This window comes from Metopolophium dirhodum, chromosome 4, assembly GCF_019925205.1.
Source record: "Metopolophium dirhodum isolate CAU chromosome 4, ASM1992520v1, whole genome shotgun sequence".
Taxonomy (NCBI): domain Eukaryota; kingdom Metazoa; phylum Arthropoda; class Insecta; order Hemiptera; family Aphididae; genus Metopolophium; species Metopolophium dirhodum.
The window spans coordinates 23,765,962-23,788,854 of record NC_083563.1 but is presented as its reverse complement, the minus strand read 5'-3'; the positions used below and the strand labels follow the sequence as shown (position 1 = coordinate 23,788,854).

Below are 22,893 nucleotides of genomic sequence, written 5' to 3'. Positions count from 1 at the left end.
GGTGAAGTCGGGTAATACTGGTAGTATATTATAAATTGTAATTCGTTAAGTTGTATTTAGTTACACGCAGAAAGCTTCAATCATAATAAAAACATTATTGATTGGTTTTATATTCTCATTAAATGGTTCATGTTATTGTAATACCTCTAATAACCATTACCAATGAACTATAGTGACGTTTAAGTAGCAAATATATTTGGTCGTAAACGTTTTGCTGTCAAACATTATGGAAACTATCGTTATCGGGTATTCGAATTAATTTTGTCCGTGTTTATATAGTGAGGGATCAATTGTTTCACAAACTTTGGAATTAGTTCTAGTTTTTAATTTCACAATAAATTAAGCGGAAAGCTTATAATATAATATATACATATATTTTTATTTCGTTAGGTTATGAACATATAAACAAATTTAATTTCTTTATAAATTTAAGTATACAACATAAATTTTATAAATGTTTTCTATATTTTAGAAAAATAACTTCACTTCATACCCATTATAGTGTGCGTCCTAGAAATTTCGCATTACATCATAAAATAATAATAAAAAACGTTTCTAAAATAAATATTGACTCACTGAAATTGCTTTTGTCGGCTTGTTCTGAAAAATAAAAAAAACAAGATATACTTTATTAATGTACCCTCAAAGTCCAACTGATCAAACTCACAAAATCCCATATAATTATGTTTTTACTATTATTATTATTGTTTTTTACTTTCGGTTCAATAACAAAAGAAATTATTAGTTTTCGCCTATATTGTGATAGTGTATTTGTTCATGGATACGCACATGGTACTTTTTTATTTTATCTTTAGAAAAACATAAGTATCTATTATGAAACTTTATGCTTTGAAGCTTTATAAAATGAAAATTATAAATCCAATCATTACTGGTATTTTGTGCTTAAACATTTTTTCTAACATTTATATAAATCAACAGATTTTTAGCCTAATAATTTTCATCGTACTATCGTAATGAAATAGAAATTGTATTTTGTATATTGTGTAAACAAAAAAATCAACAGGTACTCATGTGCACAATACGCTTGAAAAACATTACTTTGAAAGTTCTAACACGTTTGTATATACTATTGCTGTATTCCTAAACCTCAGGTGATTCATAATCACTAGTCCGTCAACCGTTTGATTTAAATGATAAGACGATTAATTTTACAAACTTACTTCTTAAAAATTACATTTTAATTATCCTTAATCAAGTTGTGTCATTACTATATATATTTTGAAAGTCACATATTATATTACCATTATCATAAATATATCATGAACTATTTATTTATATATACGTGTTGAAACCAATTCAAAATATGTTAAAGCTAAAAAGAGAAACTATATTTATCAAGTTTAAAAATGTTTAATAAAAAAAAAAAAAATACTAATATATCAAATGAGGAATTATCCTGTACAAAGGATTGTTTTTTAGATAACGTGTAGGATAAATGGGAATAGAAAAATAATGGAAATAGCGATGTTTTTGAGGAGAGACAAAGAATTTGATATTACCAAATTGATAATACTAGCTAGAGCATCTATATAGTAATTAGTAATTTTAGACAAAAACACAAGATATTAATCCAACTATTATCAGTTAAGGATTTAACGTCAAGGACATGGAGAGCAGCAGCGTAGAGTAATCAATAATTATGTGTTGGAAATTCAATTCTTAAATCAAAAGTACAAAATTTAATTAGAAATAACTAATGAGATATTATTATATAGTTATGTAGTCCTAGAAAATGTTTTTAATCAGATATTATACATTTAAAAATATTTAGTTTTCATTTTGAAGTTAATAATGTGTAATAGTCCAACAATAAATTATACATTTTACTTTTTTAGAGTGAAATCGAACATTTTATTTGTATCTATTTTAAAATAGTTTATACCTTTCAGAAATTATTCTACGCAAGTCCGTGAATCAATGGAGTGTTTGAACTTATACAAGTATAATTCCACCAACATTCATGTTTATAATTCTGAATTCAAAGCAAAGTGAAACGAAACACTTTACAACTAACTGAAAAATCGAAACAGTATCCACGATCAAATATATACAAAATTCATTATCTCAGTGTAAAATTGAAATACAGTATTCTGGCATTATGCTGTACTTTGATTCTTTCTCACTAAATGCGACTACACCACGTGTTACCTATGAATAATGCACGTCGCAGCAGTATTTTCTATCTAAAAAAGAGCTGAGGGTTTTAATTCAATTGATTTGTTCGAATTCATCATATATTTATTTATATGATAAGTAAAACTGGTAAATTATGTTATTATATGACTTAATTCATGGTTTCAATTTAAATAATTACATTTAAAAATCGTAAAAGTAATTTTCTTCATTCATTTCTTCATATTAAATAACAATACAAATGTCAACTAATTGTCATATAAAAATCATTTTTTTATTTCATAAAGCTGTTATATTATAATGTTAACTAGATATTCAAATATGGTAATGTATCTACTCTTACCAGCTTTGAAACCCTTATAAACTTTCAAAAATTGTTAGCATAACATAGCAATTATAGGTATAGGCACTCGATTGTAATTCTGTTTTTAAAGTATCCATTTGTAGTTCATTGTATATTTGATGAAGTTTCATATTATAGACATGTTGTCATTCAGTACCCAATTGTCCCAACTCCAACCACAGTGGACTCAAACTCTTAAGACGGTGGTCGAATAGTTGAAATATCAGACTAGATATAACGTTAAGTATCCTCTGTATGCTATATGTACTGTGCAGTATGGCTATATACTGTCGTCTATTTAAACTCAATCAAAGTAAGTTGTAAAATGTTCCAAAACTCGATTATACGATATTTTAACAATAGTTAAAATAAAACACAATAATTAACAAACGATTATATTTGTAGAAATAGTTTATATAACGAAAATAAAATATTGTTATAATAATATACGTTTAAGTGTATATTAATCAAATTATAGACTAGGTACCATTTAATTAGACTTACCTAAATACTTGAAAAATATTTCTGTAATGAAAATAATCACAAAGGCAACAACAGTATAAAAAAATAAATTGTTTTCTCGAAAATGCCGTGTGTGTGTACAGTTTTACAATTTGTATGCAAGCTTGGAAATGTTAGCGTTCGTGTAAAATGGACATTTCCTTTAAAAATCCAAAAAGTAGGTACAAATTCTAAAAAGTGAAACCTATAATACCGTTACCAAAAAAGTCATATTATTTACTGAGCACACAATTTTTATTATTTATTACAAACACAATGTTGCATTGTTGAACAGAGAATTATTCTCTGCAAAGCTATTATTTTAAGAAAAGTATTATTTTTTCTTTTCACTTCTACATTGCGTTACGACTCTTGAGTTCTATGCGAGTGACAAACAATTTATTGAAACCTTCTGAAATCGGTTTTTGGAAAAAATCAATTACTTATACTCGGGATCGAAATGTAGAAACGGCAAATGTTGTCGGGCGTAAGGGAAAACAATATACGAAATAAATATCATGTTTCTTTAATTTATACGGAAATATTGGGTGTGGTTTTGACTCTGTACATACGTGGAGATAATAATGCGCGGAGACCGTGCATCGGGTAGGTCGAATTTCACAGTTAAACACGTTTAATATTAAATGTAATCACGATGAAAACTATATCTCTGGAGCATTACAGACGCGGAATTCTAAGTCCTCAGTGTCAAAATTGTAGTAAAGTGTCTGTAATTAATACCGACAGACGACAGCAGTGAATGGGTATAATATGCTATATATTATTATGATGATATAGGTAGGTAGTATGTATTATTAGTGTTTGCGCAATGATATAACACACCATGGTACGTGCTGGGTTTTATTTATCGTCGAGTTACTCTGGTACTGCACAATGTCCAATCTATATATACCTAGTCAAACCGAGTATTGTAATTTCGTCGATGTATAATAGTAATCAAAAACGTGTATATTATTATAATATTGTAAAGTCTAAACTCTAAATTGACTCGGCTATATTCGTTTTTAATTGTTTAGCAGCATTACTAAATAAAAAACTAACGACAATTATATGCAACTGTCAGGTATTGTGTGTTCAGTGTTTGTTCTGTTTATTTTCAGCAGCATTTGGGCCATTTAACACGACAGTAGAATAGTATAAGTTTTCATCGATACAGTGAATGTTGTAAATAAAAGGTGAATGAAATATTTATTATACGCAGTTTATCGATATTATATTCTCTCTGCGTGGAAATCAAATCCCAATTAATGACGGTCAGATTTCGGTACGTTTCACAAGTATTAATTACTATGTATAATTATACTGTCTAATATATTATTATCTAATATTGTCTATAATAATATGTTCCAGGGCCGTCCCGAACGAAATAATAAAGGGGGGGGGGGGTTGTGAGATTCATTAATGTGCTAACTTAACACTAAATTTATATTCGTCGGTTTTTTTTAAGATTGACCTTTGATGTGCTATTTTATTTTTATCCAATTGATCAACAATTTCTTTTTCTACTCTAAATACAACTTAAGAGTTTAATTTTTCATCGGCAATAATTGCTGACCTAAGATGTGTTTTAATCAATTTAGTTAACTGGACGTTCTTTCGTTTGATGCAACTGTTATAGGAGAAGTCAAGGCCAATATAATTCATCAATAGGTCCTTATATAAATATAACGTTTCTGTTGGGCAGTTGGCAATTGGAAAATTAACTTATAGATACACGTGAATATTATTATAAATTATAACAATATATTATGATGACATTTTGGTAGTTCATAATATTTATAAAATTATTTAAAAACTTTTCTAAAAAAAAAAATGATTATTTGCCGAGTGCCAACTTAAATACTCAATGTGTCAATGTACGAACTGACATATACATTTGAGCGCATAGGGGGGGGGGGCACTCCCTACACCCCCACGTTCGGGACAGCTTTATGTGTAACTACCACGGAATACAACTATCACTATCAATACCCTAAAACTAGGTAGATTGCTTAGGCCCTAAAAATTTCAAGTTACACTTTTAAACTACCTATCTAATAATTTTCGGATATTTTTCTGCGTGTAATTTATTTCACACTTTTAAGTACTTTAAAGTATGTTTATATCTTAACTTTTAAACCATAATCTATTGGAACTTCCAAGTAGCTAATATTTACAATGGTTTTACATTTGGAAGCACGTAAATACTGTTTCTCTATATAACGACCTTATATCTACCGACGCAAAGTGTAAAATTATGGATGAAAACTTTAAGATTAAAATATATAATATATAACACCGTTTTAGTTATATACTTAGAAAATACTTGATTCATTTTCTAAACTATCATAATGCTATATATTCCAATTATTCTATAAAAACTTCTCTCGTCGAAACACGAGTGAACAATACGTTGGTGGGAAGCATAATATAGTTTGAAATAATGATGAAGAGTGATGTATGAGGGGTGAATTCTCGCGAAAACCGTCAGACCTCCCGGCCCGACCATCCAGAAATATCAACCGACATCGATCGCGGTGGAGGTGCGCCGACAAACAAATACCACAGTACTATTATTACATCTACAGCTAACTATGTAGTTATATGATGGAAATAATATACCTACGACCGTACATATTATTATATACAACAGTAAATAACATAACAATACTTAAATGTACGCACACACACCCATACACACACAGGCCGTCAAACGTCAACGCGTTTATTGTCCACCAGCCGAGACCGTCCGGAGAGGACTTGACGTGTGATAAATGATATGCTATCGTGAAATAATAATATTAATAATAATAATATATAAAGGCTCTTGTTCGCGCGAACGTGTGGCGGCCCGAGCCGGATATATAATATTATGAAGTTTAGTAATAAAGACTCCCCAAAGACGTGTCAGTCACGTCACGTCACACCGTCGTGATATCTAATATCCCGCGGGACCGAAAGGAGCGGAAACGCTCCGCCATCGCCACGAAAAAGTCATCGTCGTCGGGCCGGTCCAGGCCGTGGCGTGTAGTGAGGAGGCGGTGCAGTTCGGCGTAGGGGTAGGACTACTACGTCGGAGGTTTTGATATTATATTATATTATTATTATTAATATTATTATTATGTGACGTGGTCCCGAAAAGAAAGTATAAGCCACGCCGCGGTGGTATAATAATAATAATAATATATTATATAGACGCTACTCGTGCACCGACGGTTTTTAGCGAGACGATATAATAAAGTCTTCGTCGAGAACGACGACCGCGGACGAGCGATTCTCCCGCGATTTACCCGCGTTGTCATAATATTATGTAATTGCCTCTATTTACACGCCCGCGAAAACGTTCCGAGTTTGGCGGCGGACGATTCATTTAGCGGAGATTTCGCGGTGGCAAATCGGTGATGCTCTGCGTACATAATAATAATATTAAATATATATATATATAACCGCACAAAAATATTATCGGCACCGCGATGAACGGATCGAGACGAGCGCCCATGTATATAGCACCTCACGACTCCGGTAAAGTCATTCTGTTCGTCTGATCTAGAAGGTTTTTTGTTTTAATAGATGACGTGAGCCATTTCACGAATCCAGTGGCGCGAAGTGACGAAAACCGATATCTAAGCGTGTAAATAATATGTAGGAATGTAATTTTTCATTCATTTTTCCGAACGCAATTTGTTCATGTCGTTATTTTTTAAATTGGCCGACTGCGGGCCAAGTATCGCGACCACAAAATATAGTGACTATCCTCGTGACATTCGAAGTCGGTGTAAGCACAGCAGATAATGATATAAGGTATGGCCATATGGATTATCTATTAATAATGGCCAGTTTCAAAACAATTACTCAATAAAAATAAACTCGTATTAGATTTACTCTGTTCAGTAGTGTGTGTAATATATCGATGTGACAAGTGTGCCTTTAATTGTTTCGTAGTTGTTATATCTTATAGATTGTGATCGGTTCGGTTTGAACCGAAGGGAAAAAGCGAAAACCGTTAGCTTATCGCAATAATATATTATACTGAAAACGCTGCGCGGTGATGTGTGGAACTCTAATTCATCTCTGTCTCTCTCAATCCAAAACCAGAAGTGAAAAATGTACCGAAAATGTATTCATCGTCCCCGAATAAGATATGTTGTGCACTTTTAAAATAATGAGGTTTTAGTGGGAGTTTTTGACGTTTGTGGCCATCAAAATGTGCATGCAAGAAACTTCAGAGTCCGTGTTCGCCATTATGGGTATCTAATCAGCGAATTTACCGGTTAGATAACGGCCGGTCCGACGTCAGTTGACTGACGCGACGGTCGTGTAAATAATAATTAGGCATCTGCCACATTTCGCGTGAAACCGTTGAGGAAAACAGATTACTGCTGACGGTAGGTTTGACTTTTCGAAGTTATTTGCATAGTATAATACGCATTAAACGTATATATATATATATGTATATATTATAATTTCTCAGGTATATATTTATATATGAATTACACGTAAGCGCGAATATACGTAATACCGTCTCAACCGATGCATATGCGTTTAAGTGCGTGTTTAAATCTTCAGATTTTATACGCGTAATTTATATATACCTATACAAGTTGAATACTTAATTCATTTCACACACAAATATACAGACACAGACAGACACATAGACATAGACATAGACAATGACACACAGACGCACGTGCATGCGCGCGTGACACGTATTCAACGGGTGTACATTGAGTGGTCTTATATCGTAAACTAGCTGTCACGGCAACGCTTTGCTATTGCTAGGTTTTTGTCACTGTTCAACTCCTTTTGGGCGTAACACTCTGTGGAAGCAATGTCTTTTTATGTGTAAAAGATATTATATTATAATTTATAGCCATCCCGACCAATCACTTGAAAATACCCAACTATCAAAAATCACACTCAATATTGATGATAAGTTATTTCTGCTATAAAAAGTGTCTTCTTAAACAAAAAAACAATTTGTTTTTTCTTCAAACGAAACGTCTATTGATCACTGCACTCAGAATCTAAAAACTTAGCATTCCTCTATTCTATTTTAATTTTGTGTAAATACTTTTTTTTATAAGGATATTTACCATTTCACTCGATAAAATCAGTTTTTTTCAAATTGAATAAATGGAATTGATGGTTTTTTCAATTGGAATTTATATAAATGGTTAGACGACATTGTTTAATTGCTTACTAACTTTACATAGCGATCGTCTAAGGTTTAGCATAAATGAAATAATAATTTTAATCAAAATAAATGGAATTTATGTTAAGTCTACTATATAAAATATCAGCACCCAACAGTTTATATTATTTGAACAATTTTTAGCGTAGCTGATTCCGTGTTCAAAACATGATAATAATAAAAATGATATGCAATTTGAATATCAGAATAAACAATGATTATACATGGATGCGATTATAATGTAATATTGTAAAAATTAGAAATTTACGAAGAAACCGAAAAGAACAGGTCACCAGAAATACACGTGTTTTTTATTTTTTTATTTCACTGTATCGAAATCGCAATTTCCGTTTTGCTAACAACCAATTAAAAAAAACACCGTGCACAAAGACGTAAGGACGTACTAAAGATACAGCTGGCATAATGATATTCACAGGCCCTCCGATGTAAATTTGAGAATATGTTAGTGTCGAGTCGTGTACACCGCCGAACAGGCGGGCGGGGGACCATTATTACCATTTCCGATCATTTGTTTAAAAGAGAAATCAACGTTCGTTCGACAAGCGTTATCGCACGATGTACGCCTTATGACGAACGGTACGTGCTTGAGGGAATATTTTAAAAACGAAACCGCCGACGGTGAGATATATTTTTTAAATCATATACGATTAAATTTACTTGATAAAAAATGAATAAAAATTACCGCTTTCGGAATCCTCGTGCGAATGATCTCGTGAAAAACGCGGAATAGAAAAATATTGAGAGAAACAAAAACAATAAAAACAAAACTGGTGAAGTCGCTCTGCTAAAGTTGTTGAAATTGAGGATTGTATGCATTTTTAACTACCAAATATATACGATTAATAGTCAAATGTTCGTATTATAAAAATAATAAAAACATGTCCGGGCAGTGGTCACAATATAATAGTACGACGTAGGAATAGTGATTTATCCTGTTTGTATACATATTACATATATTATATTTTTATCAGCGGAAGATGAAAAGTACGTTACACGATTATTTTTCTCAGAAAGACGTATTTTTTTTTGTTATAACATCGTCGTTTATCTGCCAGACGACCGCTGCGAACAGCAGTTGATGTGTGCAGCCGCCGTTAAGTGAAATGCGTACCTGATGATATTACACTGTGATAAAAAAAATAATGTTCATGGCGTATCAATACCAAGTGAACGATTTGTGTCCTTCGAGAATTTACCACTCAAATAAATAATAATGAAAAATAAATGAATAAAGAAACCTGCAGTCGACTTCAACAATAAATTTCAAAATTATATTTCAATTGCGTAAAAAGTTTTATCATAGTTCGAGAAGATGATATTATTATTTTTGCGTGCGCAAAAGGAATTTGTCGACAAGTACAAACCGTCTGCGTTATTATATAATATTAAAATAGGTAGGTTCTAAGAAAAATAAAAACTGAGATCAAAGCTATTTTAATATTGACCATTTGCACTAATGTTCATTTATATTATTTTTACGTTTACGATCTTCTAAAAAGGCAGTACCTATATGCATATTTTCAATCGTTCCTTAAAAAAAGTTATTATAAGCACTGGGAACGAATAAATACCACTTATGGCCTTTAAAATGTCTTAATATTGTATTATTTGTTTATTTGAAATTGTAAATTATATAATAACTAACAATTGTTCATAGATGTCTTGAGATTTTTGTCTATTCTCTAAGATTTCAAATGGTTTGGTTATGATTGTAAAAAATAAATAACGGCCTTTAGATATCTTAAAAATATTTTTCTAATAAATAGGTATTACATTTTACAGTTATTTTTTTTTTAAATCCTCAAAATATATTGTAATGATAACAATTTATCATCACTATTATTATTATGATGTTGGTTTTGAGGTTATGTACGTTTCTTGTAGGTTACTAGTAAGTTACTGTATGCATTTGTTTATTTATTAATTATTGGTGTTTCAAAATTACATTCTTACCATTCAGTATAAAGAACTTAAATTTAAATTGTATTTGAGAAAACTAACAAATTGTATGGTATAGTAATTATAAGCATTGCAGCAAGTCATTAAAAATAATCAAGTTCCAATTGAATGCATTACATATAAAATAAATATGTTTACTAGGTATGTATCATAGGTACCTTCTATAAACATTTATGAAATTATATTAAATACTATAAATATGTGTGTGTATTCAGTTGTACGCGTTTCGGTTTATAATTATTTGAAAATAAACATATTACTGTATTATAATATTATGCTGTATGCTATGAAGTATAAAATATGTACTACGTTTCATTATTAATGGTGAAAAGCGACCGTCAGGCCCGTACGATTATATCATTATAAACCGCGCACCAAAGTTGGCGCGCAAAATACGAAAACGGGTTCAAAGAACATATTTTTTTTTTTTAAAGTGAGTATCACAACGAGCCACTTAACCGTAAATGTATTATTGGTGGGTTTTCACCGCACAGGATGCCACGTGTAAGACCTCATCGTGTCCCCCGGCCCGTACAAATGGTAAATGGCACGGGCATAGTATTCTTTAGAGGAAACGTTCGATTTGAGACCTCCATCCGAGGAGACAGATGCATAATAATTCTAATACGCTTTAGAAACGTTCCACAGTAAGACGTTCCATTTCGCATTTAAATCGCAACGTTTATGTCGTTCATGAATATTATTATAATAACGCACTATATACATATAATTTATTATATATCGACATAGACGTATACTCGTATACGCGTATATAGCGGAATTGTATAGTGTTCATCACATCAAAATGGTAATTGAAAACGGTCGACTCAATCATTATTCCGATCTTGCCTATGAAACTTATCAAAATATAACGATAGTTAGTAACAATACGTTCGAATAAGGGAATATTGAAATAAGCGACAAAATATGAAGTAATATTTTTATTTTATGATATTGCGTTGAACTAAATCAGTTAGATTTTATCATGTTTACAGTAATAAAATATTTGTAACATGTATTGAATTAATACGTGTATGCCATACTTGATATTCGAAAGATATTATAGTATTATAGTTAATATTATAATATATTCGCTTAGGTAAGAAATCGTGAAATGTTGACAATGATTGAATACGTCGGTTTTGTATAATTATAGGAGCAGTACTGTACGTACCTACCTATAGTATTACATCTGTATGCTAATTACCCTAACCGTTAAAATAACCTAATGAACACTAAAAAATTGTTTTTATATTTATTTCACATATAATACACAAAAAGTATAATAGGTAGTGTGTAAAATATGTTTTAGATGATTTTAAGCAGAGTGCTGCATGTGTTGGTTATACAATGATGTGTGTGTGTTTTTTTTTTTGAAATTAATTAATATTCATATCTGTAATTACCGTTTGGAACGGTAAAAATGTTTAACTTTTATTGGGTATTTGGAAGTAAATTGGATCTAGTTGCTTCATTGAGAGCTCAAAAGTGAAAAACTCTTAGAACTTTTCAAAATAATCGGAACAAACTAAAAAATGTTTGCTGAAAATGGGATTTTTTACGCAATGCATATTTTTGACAATATAAATTTTTTTATTCTATCGTATTTCAAAAATGAATAGTCATAGAGACTTGAAATGTTTATATTCAATCTTCTTGATATCATGGAATTAAATATTTATAAATTAAAAGCAAAATTATTATACTTTTAGATTGTACATACATTATATTTAATTTGTACGAGTAAATTAATTAACATGGTATGCGTACAATGTGATTTATGTTTTGATGGACATTATACATTTTTTAATTTCATTATGACGGCGAACAAATTAGGCAATATCATTACAAGCATGTTTATAAATTAGTGCTTTAACGTTTCATCTTTCATTCTTATAATTTGATCGAACATAATTTATTTACTTTATTCTAATATTATAAGTTTTTTATGTCTTACGTGTTATGTTAAATGTCGTGTGTACAGGGTTATTCACCAATATTTTTACATTAATGCAATAATTATTATTCTTAATACAATTTTTAGAATTTTTGAATAGGTATACTTAAAAACCAAATTTTCAATCTCTAGAGATTTTTTGTACTATTAACGGAGTACCCCAAGGACACACAAACTTCTTTTTTTCTCATCAAACACCTCATTTTTATAAAAATTATGACATATCAAAATCAAAATAGTCCTCAAAAATTGTTTTACAATAGTATAAAATAGAATATGTAATATAGGATCTATTATTTAATTTTACTTAAACCGTTTTTATAAATTATAATTATTGATAGATTAATAAAAATTACTAAATAATTTTAATTACCATTGCCCCGATACGTACCTACTTAGTACACTGAGTTAAATAACTAAAAATAACTCGTTCGAGTATTGATTTTGTTGTGTCCAAATTTTCAGAAAAATGAGTTTGCTTTATAATTTAAAGTAAATAAGAAGGGGGTCCTCATTAGAAAAATATAAGTTAAATTCCTACAGGACACTCATTAAGTAGTAAAATAAACTTAAGTTTTCAAAATATGGCTATTTTAGGTATATTAAAAAGTTAAAAAAATCAGAATTTGAATAAGTTCATTATAAAAGCAAAATAAGAGGGTAAGCATGCTTGATGAACCACCCTGCATATCAAACAAACTAACAAAGTCATGTAATTTTTCAAAAGCTAGTAATGTATTTCTTTGATAATTAAATTTAAAAAATATAAAAATAAATTAATAAACCAAATAAAGTATTTTGTTTTGAATTCACCATTAGGAGCTCATATTACCAAAAATAATATACTTCCTATTTGTCTAGCTATTGTTCATTAGAATATTCAGCTTAATTTTAATATTCAAATAAAATGTAATTCTAACAAAAATGTTTAGGTATATGACCATATTAAAGTTATTAAACAGAATATTTCATCAGACTACTCTACTATGTCATTAAAATATTATCATTATAAGCATTTCCAGGAAAATGATTGAGATATCTTTGTGCGACGTTTTATTGATATTTTATGATCTTATTTGATTTATTTATAAAGCAGTAGAGTAAAAAAATATAATGGTAAACATACGATTAATATTAAATATATAGACTATTATAGAGTGATTCACCATGTATGCTCAACCCCATTTTTCTTCAATAATTCAGTTATTTAAAATCCCATTTTTGAAATATTTAAAAATACATGAAATTTAAAGACCATATTTTAAAATTCTTTAGATTTTTTATGCTACTTATTAGTTATTATTAATCTATCAAAATTAATAATTTGCAAAAATTAGAACCTAATAGTTCCAATATTATGTCTATTAAATATTTATGTAAAACTATTTTTAATGACTATTATCATTAGTAGGTAAAAACATTTTAACAACTAAGAAACTACTCATTCGAATTTTGAATTAGGTAGGTGCATTAAAGTTTTCAAAAAAATTATCCACTTAATGATTTACAGTATAGAAGGGGCTTCTCATTTTAAATTCATGTTTGTATCGTCACAGGACACTCCTTAAGTAGTACAAAAAAATTGTCTTTGATTTCCTATAATTGAAAATTCCAAAGTCAGAATTAAATGCTTAGTGAACCATAGTTAGTATAATATTAATATTTAAAACGTAAATTCGAGCAATAAAAAAAATGTAATGGATTTGTTAGTTGGAAAATATGTCTCTTATTCCATAATATTTGGATGAAATGTTAGTGAATTTTTTTTTTTTTTGGGGTTGGGGGTTATATTGAACATTTTGTTAAAATGTATAAGTTATTAAATGTAATTTTTTACTCGCCAACTATTCCCAGCGATATATTAATCTAAATTGTCTAGAAATGTAATATAAGTATATAATAAATTTCAAGTAGGTAATATGAAGAACTAAACAATATATGTTACAATTAGGTTTAAAAACGTTTTATTGAAAAATTATGTTAACTTTTTTATGAACACAGATCGATCTTTTTACTGATATTGATGTAATTGTAGGTATATCTGTGGAAAAAAAAAATTGTGAAACTTCCAAAACAAAATAATTTGTTTTCTAGCGCTTCTCCGGTGCAACAGTAGAGTGGAATAAAAATCACATCAACTAAACACCTTTCCTGCAGACAGTGTTATAACAACATAACCTATTATATACACATGTACAAATTAATATAGATATATAGATATTAGTGATGGGCAACAATATCGATAATTCTATATGATATCGATATCGTGGAAAATTCTAAATGACGATATTGTTTATACATCGGAAAATAATTTTTTTTCTCATCTACAATTAGTTGGGTAAAGCAAATTTTAGAATTCATAATTATTAATTCCATATTTATATTTATTTATTTATCTTAGTTATTCATTTTAATAAGTGATAACTAATTACTAATAAGTACAAAGTAGGTTATATTATAAAATATTTAAAATGTGTATTTTCGATATTTTCAATACCATATCGATACCTTACAACTTACGATATCGCAATAAAATATCGGTAAAATCAAACGATAAACAAAATTAGATCGTTGACCATCATAATTTAATATTGAGAACTGCAGTATTCGTGAACGACAAACGAATAATTTATATTAAATATAAACTAACGTGATCTGACTGACTGATTAACGTAGAGCCTAAACTATGATAGCCGGAGACTTAAAATTGTCATGGTAAATTTGTACCACCGTGTTGCAAAAAGGGTGCCATTAGAAAATATTTTCTGAAATTCGCATTTTGAAGAGGTGTTTACAAAAGAATTTTGAGATTTAGGTACGATGTAAATCAAAATTTTTTTCTGTGTATAATTGTGTATATCTTTTTGTGAGGTAAAATCATTCATTGAATTGTCATGTCGCCTCAAAGAAATTATTAAAATAAATTATATTTAAAATATATAGGTAGGTATTAAAGTTTATTTATAAAATGATTTTTCTATATGTGTATAGAAATGATAATAGCCTATATATAATGATATATATAATGATATAGCCTATAGACACAAAAACTACTTGACCGATTTTAACGAAAATTTCAGCGATGTCAAGAAAGTTAAGAGAGTAGTTTGAACCTCGTTCGAAAATATATCATAATGTCTAATAATCTGAATTAAGGTAAACTAAGCCCGCGATACACATACATAATATAGCGCCGTATTTTGTATTTTTCATCTTTTTCTGGGAAAATTTGGTTTAAACAGCTATACATATATAAAAAAAAGGCGATGTTTATAATGACAAACACTCTATTTCTCCATAATTATGAACGTTTTTAAAAATATTTATTTTTCTTTACTTACTTAATTTGCAGTAATAAATAACCAGGTTTTTGAAAAACATTAAAGTTTAGTGATTTTTACGTTTTTAATTCCTAAACAGAATAATTTTCTGAGAATTTCAATTTATTAAAAATCGAATATTTAACGAGTAGTGTTATTAGCTACTCGTTTGAAATTCAATTTGTGTAAGTATATTGAAATATTCATAAAAAGCTGTTCTTTCGACGAAATCAATTAGGTACGTATAACGCTGTCGTTCAAAAATGTAAAACATATTAAACCGTTGCGAACAAAATAGTAAAAAATAGATTTTTTTTGTCAACGGCGTTATATTGTTTCGCAATGACTCCATATAGATACATACCGACGATATATTTCACACAGATATTATAGGTATTAGAATACATGGCATATTTCAGATAAGCCTTTGTAAAAATCGTACGTAAAGCCGCCATCGGACGCACACGAAAATATCATCTCTATATATAGCATCTATATGCTTTAGTATTGTTGGAAATTCGACGCGATGCGACACGCACTATATAATATAATATATAGTCATCAAACGTCTTATACATAGGAGCACGCCAAAGTCCACGGGTGCGAGTAATCCAATTTGTCGTCTCAGTGTTGCGCCTTTGGTGAGGGCACAACATATATATATATCATATTTTATTCCCCGTCCACCGAAAAAAGTTCGACTTAATTCGATTATTCCGCGAGAACGTGTACTACACCACGGCGTACAATTCACGTCTCGGTTACCGTCGCCTGCAGTGCCTTTGTCAAGATATGACTGGTTCTGCGTGTGCGTAAACGTACAATATATACATACATAGAATAGAATACGTACGAGCACCCGAGTCGACCACGTGCATATATATATATATAACACCCACACCCATAAGTACGTAATGTATAGGGCAGCGAGCTATGAAAAAATTCGTCCTCTCCGCATTGAAATTCGTTAAATGAACTTATTGTGGTTTATTTTTTTCAGTCACGCGCAACTATTATATTATTTCGAAAATTGTACACGACTGTACAAAGCGTGTACGATATACTTACACATTCCGTGCGCATAATATACGCAGTTGGAAGCGAAAAACGAGATCCGACAATTACCACAAACATGATATAATATTCGATACGAAATCGATACGACGTTTAATAAATCCTTGTTTTAGCCTAATGCCGCACGGTATGATTGTATCTGTAGTTTGTACCTTCGGTTTATTTTTTAATCATTTTTTAGGTATATAAAAAAAAATGGCAAATATAAATAAACTCTAAATTGAATTTATAATATTACTATAACATTCAAATTATGATAATTTTTAGCAAACATTAATTATTTCCGATTAATAAATATAATAATTATTTGGGTCCTAAACAGGTACAATTAGTCTGAATAATATTCACATTGAACACAAAAGATAGAAAAAGCCAAAAAGGTTATTGTCCGGTCGTAATATAATCGCAATAATTTAAAAATAACCTTTTCGAATAATTACAATCCTTATGAATAGTAGGTATGTATTCGGATAGTCGTTTTACAAATTGTATTTTCTGTGTTATAAATATTTATTAAACTCCATTTTTACTCGTATAAATGTATAATGTTCAATAAATCAAATGTAATTGCCATTATAATGTACATTTAGGTACAATTTTTAATGATTGCACACAAGACAAAATTATTTTTATATGGTTTTGTAAAATACCTACATATAAGCTATATTGTGTATAGTTTTAGTTTACCACGTGTATTTTACAATATTTACATTTTACACAAACGCACACACGAAAATAGGAACATATTTGTCTTTACACATTGATCGGATAATATTAAATTGGATTCGTTGTTATTTTTGCTTACAAAACACTTAGTATATAATATTTGAAAATAATATTAAGATACATCGATTGGGAAACGCGTGATAGTGTGTCAAAGTAAAAAAGTTTGGAAGATCTCAAATTTCTCGTTAAAAACTTCGGATAACATCACATGCCTATATATTATTATAATATAAAGAATGAGGATCATGGGATAATCATAAATGCAGTTTAGTCGTGGTATTTCACGAAGATTTTATTCGTGTTTATTTTTGAATAATATCATCATGGCTTAAATATACAAGGTTATTGCAAAAGTGCCCACACTATATCATTGTATCACGTCAAGGAATTCAAATGACAGCGTAAGGAGACGACCTATACTGACTATATACTATGGTATTATACACTATGCACTCAACCCTTACGCTGCAATTTTATTTTTGTTTGACAAAAATATGGGCCATGTGCAATAACCTTGTATATTTAAGCCATGAATATAATATAGTGAACAGAATATTATTTATCTTTTAGAAAAGACATCGATGTGATGGTTATTAAAAACAGTCATTTCATAATAAACAATGGTAAAAATGTTTGCATCATTATTTACACGAAAAATTCGAGTGTGCTAAGTCTGGGGTATCGATGCATTATTAGGCAATTATACGTTTAAGCTACCTACACAGTATTGTTATGATCGTGTTATGTATGTAGAAAACGTCATGGCTTTGATAAAAATATATTCATCGTCGAAAAAATTTTGCACGAATAAAAAAAAAGAAGGAAATCAATCTTTCCTACAGGATTATTCTATTTTAGGATCCCGAAAGTATTTATTCGTTTATTACCGAGAATAAAACTAAACCCCTTTAAGTGAATCGTGCAATATTTAGGTACAATTCAAATATACTTATTATACGAACATGTTCAGTGGGGACCATTATCTTCTTGAAGAACAAATAAAAATAATAAAAAAAAAAATACGTACGAATATATTTATAGTATCATGAGTTATACTTCAGCTATTATTTTAAATATCTCACACCATTAATTGTATGATAACGCCTTTTTGGATTAACAATACCGTGTAATGATCTTTTTATAAAAGACGAAGACGAAAAAATTGTAGATATATATTTTAATTTTAATTACCACAAGTATATAATTTATTGAGTTATTTTTAACGAAGTGAAAATCATAATATTACATTTTTAACGAGTTGTAAAAATCAATGTGATTTTTCATTCAGTTTTAATTTAAATTTATTAAATATGGAAATATGTATATTAAATTTTGAAATTAAATACCTGTAAATAAAATAAAAATGTGTTTGATGGTTAATTTGCATGTTTTTAATAAATTGTACAACAAAAGTTAGAACAATGGGGTTTTAATTAAATTGTCCATGTTATTATTAATATGTATTTCTTTCATTTTATTTTATATTTTAGTCATGCATTATATAGACAAATCACAAATGACAGTTGAAACGCTTAATTAAAATATCAAATTTCAAATAATATGTCTGAATTATATGCTTTTCCTTTCTGAGCCAACTATAAGCGATTATTTTGTAACAGAGAACTTTTTGTCGTTGATATTAGATTAAAAAGAAAAAAATATAATCAATCATTCAAGTAATTTCGTGCTCAATGCAATTTGGTCAAAATCGAATTCCGCTGAACATGTCAAATGCGGCTTTAGCGTTTCAATTTTTTTTCCCCGTCAAAGTGGTCTAGCAGGGATTTATTTTTTTTTACAAACTTTGATTCACTATTATACACTCTTGTTTAAAGAACTTTGTCACATTTTTGTGGTTACAATGAAAAATCCATCAACGATACCCGTTATGGATTTGAGCCATTTAAAAAGTTATAGAAAATAAAGATACAAATAAGAAAAGTAAAATAATATTAAGACAATTTCAAAAGCTATATTATGGTTTTAGAAATTTAATCTCTGTACGTTAGTTTCGTACATTTGTTTAATATACAGTAATTTATTTGTTTGTAAATTTAAATTATTGTAATATGTTCAAGTAAATCACTCGTTAAAAAGTATGTATAAACAATGAAAATAAAAATGACCGGTTTAGTGAGGACTTGGGAGACACCAGATTGAACAATTAAATTTTTCGTTAGTGCATTTTTTAATACTGAAATGTTGAAAAATAATTTATACACAATTTATGATTTCTAGCATTCCAGTAATACCTATGTAGTATTTTTTTTTATTGTAAACAAAGCAATATGTGAACAATATGTACAATATGCGCTAGATATACGGTATTAATTTTTTAATTATAAGGTAATACTATTATATGTTTACATTTAAAATGAAATCGATAATTTATTAAAAATATATTCGTTAGTTTGTGATAAAAAATTACCTTTTACAGTTTTACATTATTATTAAAATATTAACTAAAAAATAACATATATTATTTAATATTTATGAAATATTAACTAGAAAATAACATATAATATTTATTAAACTGATAAAAACAAGAATTGTACGTGTTTTTATTAAATCGTTTACGAGTTATTATTACCTAAACATAGACATCGACCATAATTAATTTAATTATTGTTCAATTAATTTCTTTGTACATAGTAGAATTGAAATGACCTTTGATTATAATCTGTTGATCAAAATTCATTACACTATTCAATCACTATAACATTGAAATCTGAAATTTGAATGCATAAACGCCGGTTAGTGTGTCCAAGTGGAAACAATTTATGTTTAGTCAGCCTTGGTATATTCGATGTATCGTTCAAAATTAAAAATTATTTCATCGTCTTAGAAAATGAGGTATTACCAAAATGTATTCAAACAACGTGTAAGTAATTAAATAACTATTATGTTATATAATATATTTAATAGTTAATTTAAATATTGTGTTTAAATAAGATAATGATTTTGAAATACTTACTGAAAAACTATAACTTTAGTTTATCATTAAATAATTTTCAGTTTTTTGTATGCTGAGTCTTAAAGTTATATATAGTATATTATGTATATTATTCATCTAAAATAAAATAAGGGTATTTTCTCGCATATCTTTTATTATAAGACCTACGATTTAAAAATGCCTATGATGATTTATCATAGATTTTAAATTTATCATGAACACAAACCCTTGTGAGCCACATAATATCTGATACATATCTCTTCTTTCTAAACATTTTTTTAAAGACGGTAGAAAAAATTGTACCAACTTACTTTATTCGAAATCAAGAACCCAGGTATAGCGCGAGTTTGAGAGTTTGGTAATTCAGAACTCTACTTACTTCTCTCATTTAGGTGCGGGAAAATAGCAAAGTATTGTCTACTTATTGTAATTTAAAATACTGTGCAGCGTAATAATTACATGTTTTAAAACAGTGAAAACTCGTCGAATTTTAAAACCACGTCAGCTTAAATTTACTAATTTCTTCAAAACTGTCTTAAAATTGTTCATCACGCATAAGAAAACGACTGAAAAAATCGAAAAATAGTTATCAGTAGGTACCTTCCTAAGATAACATGATTTCAGACTAATAATTATTTATTTATTTCGACAAGCTTTTGGAGTAGGTATACTGATATACTATAACATCTGTTCGATAATTTATCCATGGAAATAGATAGCAACATAAAATTTGAACTATAAAGTAAAACATTACTTGAAGAAAAATACATTCCTTGCTTACTTAAGAGTTGCAACTATCATTGTAAAACCAATACATGGTTTTGGTTAGCTCTAAATTAGTTACGTGAACTAATGTGTAATATTTGTCATAAATTCAATTTCTTCTTATAACAAATTTTATAGAAATTTCAAATTGGTTATAAACAAAACTGAAAATAATAATTTTTTATGTATTTCTTAAAATGGCTGAAAACAATTTGCGAAGATATGTACCCTGTAAGTATTAAATTTCCAGTATTCAACATTTCTAAATATTAATTTTTATTTGATCACTAATTCTTATATCATATTAAAAACTAACTACATAATTACAATTATTGTTATTATTATTATAGTTTTAAATTTTAATTTGACATAATATTTAGCCTATTTTAACACAATCCAATATAATTTTTAAAAATCTAAAATATAGCTATTGTATGTTAGTGAATAATATTATGGTCTAATTAACAATAAGATAATTTTCGTCACAATAAATAGTATTTATTAAATACCATTATGTATTTTGTCGTTTCTCTACAAATCTAGAATACGTTTTTGAAATTTATACATATTTTAATTTTATATTACTTTTTTGATGTACAGCTGGTTTATTATAATTTACGTATTCAAATACTATAGCAAATATTTTAAAATATATTTTAAATTGACCAAAGTGTAGAACTAATTTAAATTGAGATTTGAGATGTAAAAAAAATAAATAACACTCACTCCTTGTTTTGGTTAAAAATGACGATGGTTATGATTCTTCCTACTGCAGATAAATATAAATACAAATACCAATAGATTTACAATTTTAATATTCCCGGTTGTAAAATTATGATTGCCTTATATTTTAAAATTATTCCACGGTGAAACGTAATTACATTTTAATTTACATTTAAGTGTTTCAGAATTATTATCTTATTAAGTAATGCACAATAATGTAGTAAGTAATACTTTCAAAATATATAATATAAGTACTCTCGTCTCTTAAATAATATGTTTCTACTTCATTGCTTTCTGTCACGATATGAAACCTTTATACAAACCTCCATAATTTTATTGCACTCGTAATTAGAGTAGGTAATTTATTACCTACAGTGATGGTTTCTGACAATAATTAACACCAACAACTATCAGTGTAAGTTGGAGTGTGAAATACTTAACCTTTATACAAAACAATAATTAGAGGCCCCACAGAATGGAATTAAATCGTATAGTTTCAAACGTTTTTTAAAATTAACTATAAATTATATTATTGTTATTTGTAGCTCAAATGATACACTTTGACCATCAAAGATGGAGAAATTAATTATGTAATGGGTAAGGATTTATAATAATAAAAAAATATTTATTTAAAAATACCCAGATTGGTACATAAATACGTAGTATATAATTTTAATACGATTTTTTTCTATAAATGTACGTAATTGTATGTACATGTTATATGGTAGGTACCTTAGCTATTATAATATAATATGATACGTTTAAATTATAGTTGAACTTTGTCCGTAGTCCGTAAAATCCGTAGTTTAAATTAATGTTTGAGATTGTTTAGTTGTCTTCATGGTTTGGAACAATTTATTATCAGAATTTTTCATTAATTAATCTATGAATATAATTTTAATAGTAAAATTAGCTGGGAATTATAATTTATATGTTTGTTAGGGACAATAGTAGTGATTTTATTTTAAAATAACAGTATCGTTAATTTACTCTAAAAAATGTAATATTATAAAGTACATTAATCCGGGAATAGTAATGTTTTTATCGTTGTACAATATGGTCGTAAATAGTAATTATACTAGTATGGAATCTTAAAATATTATATTTATATAATGCATAGTCAAGTGTGTAAGTACATGTAGTGTAAACACAACGTATTGTAATATGTTTCGTAAAAACTGTTTAGGTAATTTCTCATTCGCTAAA

The 22,893-nt window shown here is 28.4% G+C and overlaps 1 protein-coding gene across 6 annotated transcripts in view; it reads right to left on the bottom strand.

Moving 5' to 3' along the window:
• LOC132943664 (leucine-rich repeat-containing protein 24-like) overlaps positions 1 to 22,893 on the bottom strand; it is a 165,864-nt gene that overhangs the window by 86,976 nt on the left and 55,995 nt on the right. For 2 of the 6 annotated variants that reach the window (XM_061012689.1, XM_061012692.1), the window contains exon 3: positions 577 to 600. The exons of the other annotated variants lie outside the window; for them this stretch is intronic. The gene's annotated coding sequence lies outside the window, so the exon portion shown is untranslated. The remainder of the gene's footprint in view (positions 1 to 576; positions 601 to 22,893) is intronic. 6 annotated transcript variants of the gene reach the window in all.